Here is a 6,537-nt window from a genome sequence, read left to right on the forward strand (position 1 = left end):
GGTGCATTACAAGCTGGTATGTACGATTTCATAACTCTCTTTGGGTCAGCAAAGGAATCTGGCAATTGATTAGCTAGCTTTTGTAAATGTATAATCTTTTGGACCTCTGCCTTACATGCTAGAGTCCGAGGATCTTGCCAATTTAAGGATGTTGGATTCCATGATATTTCTTTGACCAGCTTGTTCGTCTCTCCACCCAAAATAGGAAATTCAGATTCAGCAAACTGACAATCCGCGTATCTAGCCTTAAATAAATCACCCGTAGTTGGCTCTAGATACTTAATAATGGTGGGAGAATCATATCCAACATATATTCCCATCCTCTTTTGAGTAACCATCTTTGTTCTCTGTGATGGAGCAATCGGTACATAAACGGCACACCCGAATATTTTTAGATGGGATATGTCTGGCTCATGACCCGTTAATAATTGGGATGGCGCATATTTATGTTCACTAGATGGCCTGATGCGTATAAGCTCTGCTGCATGTAATACTGTGTGTCCCCAAGCCGACACAGGAAGCTTCGACCTCATGAGTAATGGTCGAACAATTAATTGAATACGTTTAATAAAGGATTCAACTAATCCATTATGTGTATGTACATGTGTCATAGGATGTTCCACACTTACCCCCATGGACATATAATAATCATTAAACGCTTGGGATGTAAATTGACCATTATTTTCTAGACGTATAGTCTTAAGTGGAAAATCTAGAAAGTGGGCTCGCAGACGTATGAACTGGGCCAGCAATCTAGCAAACGCAAGGTTTCTAGTTGATGATAGACAAACATGCGACCATCTGGTCGATGCATCAATAAGGACCATAAAATATCTAAATGTCCCACAAGGTGGGTGTATTGGTCCACATATATCTCCTTGTATCCTTTCCAAAAAATTTAAAGTCTTTTCAGTGACTTTCACTGGTGATGGCCTTATAATGAGTTTCCCTTGTGCACATGCTACACACGTGAGATTTTTAGGGATAACTCGTCTCTCTTTAAGAGTGTGCCCATTGAATTCATAATTAGCTTACGCATCATGTTAAAACCCAGATGGTCAAGCCGGTCATGCCATAAAGTGAATTGTTCATTGAACATCTTGTTCATTGCCATATTAGCCTCAATCATATTAATCTTAGCATGGTAAAGACCAGTGGATAATGTGGGTATAGTCTCTAGGATTTTTTTAGATCCTTGGGTGATTTCAGTAATATGTAGGAACTCTTCGTTTCCTTCACCCTTAGTTTCAACATGGAAACCATTCAAACGAATATCTTTGAAACTCAATAAGCTCCTCTTTGAGCTGGGTGAATATAAAACATCACTTATTTCAATATGTGTGTCATTAGACTTGCTATACCTGCTATTAAGCTAATATTGGCATTTTTCAAATTGAGATTTTGCAAAATATCTCTTATCATTTAAAATTGTGTGGTTTAATCCACTATCCACCACAATTATATTCTTGTCCTCAGTCATTTCTCAATATGGACAAGAATTATGTTTTAGACATAAAAGAATAAAACAAACAAAAATATATTGAAGGAAATAAAATAATTGAATTTAAACCAAAATCATAATCCAATAAAATTCAAAGCATAAAACATGGAAATTAAATCAAGACAATATTTTAAATTTAATTATCCTCTCCTAGACAATCCGAAGTCTCATAATCCAATTGGTCATCATTCTCATGGTCGAAATCTCCTTCACCATCGAGATGAACCAGATTAGCTTCTGGATTCTTTTTTCAAATTCTCTTGATAGAGATCAACAAGATGATTAGGTGTTCTGTNAATAAGCTCCTCTTTGAGCTGGGTGAATATAAAACATCACTTATTTCAATATGTGTGTCATTAGACTTGCTATACCTGCTATTAAGCTAATATTGGCATTTTTCAAATTGAGATTTTGCAAAATATCTCTTATCATTTAAAATTGTGTGGTTTAATCCACTATCCACCACAATTATATTCTTGTCCTCAGTCATTTCTCAATATGGACAAGAATTATGTTTTAGACATAAAAGAATAAAACAAACAAAAATATATTGAAGGAAATAAAATAATTGAATTTAAACCAAAATCATAATCCAATAAAATTCAAAGCATAAAACATGGAAATTAAATCAAGACAATATTTTAAATTTAATTATCCTCTCCTAGACAATCCGAAGTCTCATAATCCAATTGGTCATCATTCTCATGGTCGAAATCTCCTTCACCATCGAGATGAACCAGATTAGCTTCTGGATTCTTTTTTCAAATTCTCTTGATAGAGATCAACAAGATGATTAGGTGTTCTGTATGTCTTTACCCAATGATTCTCCATACCACATCTATGGCAAATGGATTTGGTCTTATGTTGCGGTTTGAAAATTCCGCGGCCTCTACCTCGACCACGACCAAAGTCTAATCGATTCCCACGGCCATGACCATCATAATTATTTCCATGGTAATTTCCACAACCACCACGTCCTCTTTCACCACGGCCACGGCCGTGATACTTGCTTCTATAGACGTAGTTAGTCTCTTTAGGCTCTTTCTTGGTCATATCAACCTTGTGGGCTTCTGGTAATGGGGCAGAACCAGGAGGTCTCATTGCACTGTTCATTACTAATAACTCATTGTTATGCTCAGCAAGTAGCAAACAAGAGATTAGACTTGCATATGTCTTAAAGCCCTTTTCACGTTATTGTTGCTGAAGCAGTATTTTATTGGTGTGAAAGGTTGAGAATGTTTTCTCTAGCAAGTCTTCCTCAATAACCTTCTTACCACATAACTTCAAGATCGAGACTATCTTAAATAGCTCTGAATTATACCCATCCACGGATTTAAAATCCTGGATCCTTAGGTTTTTCCAATCGAATTGAGCCTTTGGTAGGAGCACCGTCTTTTGGTGTCCATATCTGTTTTTCAACTCTGTCCAAAGGTCAAGAGGATTCTCAATGGTAAGGTACTGGTTCTTGAGACTCTCAGCAAGATGATGGCGTATTAGCAAAATTGTCGTGTACCTACTCTTTTCAGTACAATCATTGGACATCTACTCAATGCACTCACATAGGTCCTTTGATTTCAGGGTAATTTTAGTGTCCAATGCCCATTGTAAATAATTGTCTCCAGAGACATTAAGTGCAGCATATAGGAGATTGTCGATCTTGGACATCTATAAAATACAAAACATGCACCCGATTATTTTCATGCGGTATTTAAGACCGAAACATGCAATCGCTTTAGTCTAGGCCATGCGGTATTTAAGACCGAACCATGCCAATTGTTTTGGATTATGCCATGCGGTATTTAAGACCGAACCATGGAATTAATTTTGTCTAGGCCATGCGGTATTTAAGACCGAACCATGCCAATTTTAGTAAATAATTTCTTGTCTTTTAATATATAGTTTTTGTCTTTTAAAATATAGTTAATATATGCATGAAACAATCCTAGACAAAAATATAATCTAGTATGGACAAGGAAATATGCAAATAATTTTAAGTTTTAAATTTTTCCTTTTCTCTAGATAATATTATTTCCTTTTTAGTTAGTAAATTTTCCTATTCTGAATAGAATTAGGACAAGAGGTTTTAAGAAAAACTTTTCTCTAGGGTTTCGATTTTAAGTTCTTAGTTTTAGGGTTTCATGCAAGACAAAATTCCGATTTTAAGTTTCAATTTATGCAAGACATAGAATCAATCAAAAACAATAACAATCAATCTTATCCTAAGCAATTCTAAACCTCAAGCAATCCGAATTTTAAAGTTTTAGGGTTTAGGGTTTCAAAACTTAGGGTTTTGATTTGTTGATTGTGTGATTGTATATTTTAGGGTTCCAATATAATTAAGAGATCAGGTTCGATATATTTGAAGGCTTACCGTACTTAACAAGTATTAGAGTTTGAACACACGTTAACACAACTGAACCGAATTTGATTCTACCCTAGTACGGTTTGAGAAACCCATAACTGGACTGGCTGATCAGACCCTAAATCCTTCCCATAATGAGGTTTTGTTAAGATATATAGTTAGAAGAACGTTAGAATTCTCACATTTGAAGTAAGAGATCTTGAGTAATATACAAGAATATGACCAATCCACTCTCGGCTTGGCTTCAAGTTCCACAAAGTTTAACGATTAAATGGTACGGCTTTTAAGATATGTAACGATCATATCCACAAATCAACAGTCTATTTTGGTTAAAAATTAACATACAAAAGAAGACTAACAAGATTAATTACCATAATTCATATTTTTAAATTTATTACCATCACAGTTATAGTTTCAATAACATAATGATGTCTTTCTTTTCGTTTTTTCCATCTCGTTCTAGGGCAAGGTCCAAGGATGCATATCCGGAGTAAAAGCTTTTGCTGGAGTTGTGGCTCCATTTGTATTTAGTCCATTGACAGGTACATATGTAAACACATAAAATTGAACAATGAACACAGTTCATTAGTCATTATCCATTGAAAAACACACCATTCATTTCTTACTTTAGAGAGTTAATTAATTAGTCATCATCGAGAAAAAAATTTCTATTGTGTTTAACAAAAAATTAAATTTGGTGTGATATTATAGCGTTGTTTCTCTCCGAAAATGCACCGTTCTATTTTCCTGGATTCAGCCTTCTATGCGTTGCCTTCGCTTTGGTATTCTTTACATCGACCTGCGACCATATGACAACTATGTTGATTAATTATAAATATATTTCTAATATTGACTGACATAATGACATTGCTTCACATGCACAGATGATCGGATTCCTTCAGAGTCTTCTGATAAAAGAGCATCCACCTTTGCTATTAATCAACATAACAATCAACAACCCTTCAGAAGTAGAAGCTTGACAAGAGATATATCATGAAGCATATGTATCTTGAATGTAGTACAAATTTGCTTCAAAAGTTCATTTGCAACAAATACAGAGCTAGTTGTTAACAATAACTTCGTTTTCTTACAAAAATCATTATGACAGATGTTTATTGTTCTTCGGTACGACTTAGATGGACATATAACTGGTGTCATGATGTTAAAAAAACTAAAGTCTAGTGATGTTAATTAAATGAGACATGTTGTTTGTTTAATTTTTCTTATAGATGGACATATAACTGGTGTTAGATTGCAATTGTTATAGTAGGAAATAAAAGGTCCAGATCTGTTAAAATGATATTCAAAAGTGACTGCTGGATTGGGAAGATTAGAAAGGTGTCGTGTTGCTGTGATGAGACGCCGATATTATAGAGAGAATATGTTTATAGTATGGTGCAGAAATTTTCTACTTATTAATAGGGTTTTGTGAAGTAAAGGGGTGAAACAATAGGTTAAAAGTTGTAAAACAACATATTTGTGGATAGGTATGAAGATGCAGTCACTGGAACAGGATTCCGCGTCAGACCACAGACGTATGAGATTCGACAAGGAAGCAAAGCTGACGTGTCATAGTTGGACTGGCTAAGATGATGTGTCATTAGAGTGCTATGATTTGGACAAAGATAAAGCCGAATCGGGAGTGAAGATATGGAGAATATCCATCTCGACGTTTAAGGAATGACAAGGCTTGGAGTACAAGCGATTACCATAAGGAGAATACTCGAAGATATTTTTGTTGGGATTTAGTGAGGCTTAGTATAAAAAGCTTAGGACGAGCCGCAAAATAGGGTTAACACTTCTAGAATTATTGTGTGAGATTGTGAAACTTCAATGCTAGCAAAAAAAACTAAGAAGGTGAGTGTTGGGTTTCTTCTCTTATATCTACACTAGTTTGTGTTTAGAAATAGGAGAAAAGAGTGCTTAGATTCAGTCTTGTATTCAATAACCTTGTTTAATAAGATTGAGTAAAAAAGTGTTTGTTTGGCGTGTTTCCAAACAGAACTCTGAGTTGTAACCTCTATACCCCTTTCAAGGTAGAATTTCTAAACGAAGATGAATGGGAAATGTCGAAGGAGGTTGGTTAATATATCCTGATTGAATTCGTGGTTGTTTTGTATTTATTTACTGCATAAATTAGATGAATGGGAAATGTCGAAAGAGGTTGGTTAATATATCTTGATCGAATTCGTGGTTGTTTTGTATTTATTTCCTGCATAAATTATATAATTTTAACTAGGTATCCATGAAAAATAAGTGTATGGTGATTTTCGGGGAATAGCATTGCCCGACCAACAAAGAGTAGGAGTTTGAGACAAATAAACAAAAAAATTTAACGATCGTTCTAGTCCACCTAGGGATTAATTTTAGCAACAGTTAAGGACATTGTTATGCTAGAATTCAGAATTAAGCCACATAAAGAGTCATATGTTATGTGGGAGAAAACTCACACCTCTAAGTTAAACAGGAAAGATAGGATGGACGAGAAACAAAAAGCAGATTTCTTTTATTGCAAGAACAACTATAACGTCTATAAACCAGTTTATGGTTGAGGATGTCAATCGACAACATTAAACTGGTTAGTTGCAGTTTAATTTCTAATTATTCGGTTTAGTACGATTTAGTTGGAAAGCCTAAAATTCATTTTTAAAGCGAAATCTAGATGCTTTAGTGT

General features: G+C 34.7%; 1 pseudogene; it reads left to right on the forward strand.

Annotated features, from left to right (window-relative positions):
- Nucleotides 1-4,843, forward strand: part of LOC104767003 — a 26,657-nt pseudogene extending 21,814 nt beyond the window's left edge.

The sequence above is a fragment of the Camelina sativa genome, chromosome 19 (assembly GCF_000633955.1).
Source record: "Camelina sativa cultivar DH55 chromosome 19, Cs, whole genome shotgun sequence".
Classification (NCBI taxonomy): Eukaryota; Viridiplantae; Streptophyta; class Magnoliopsida; order Brassicales; family Brassicaceae; genus Camelina; species Camelina sativa.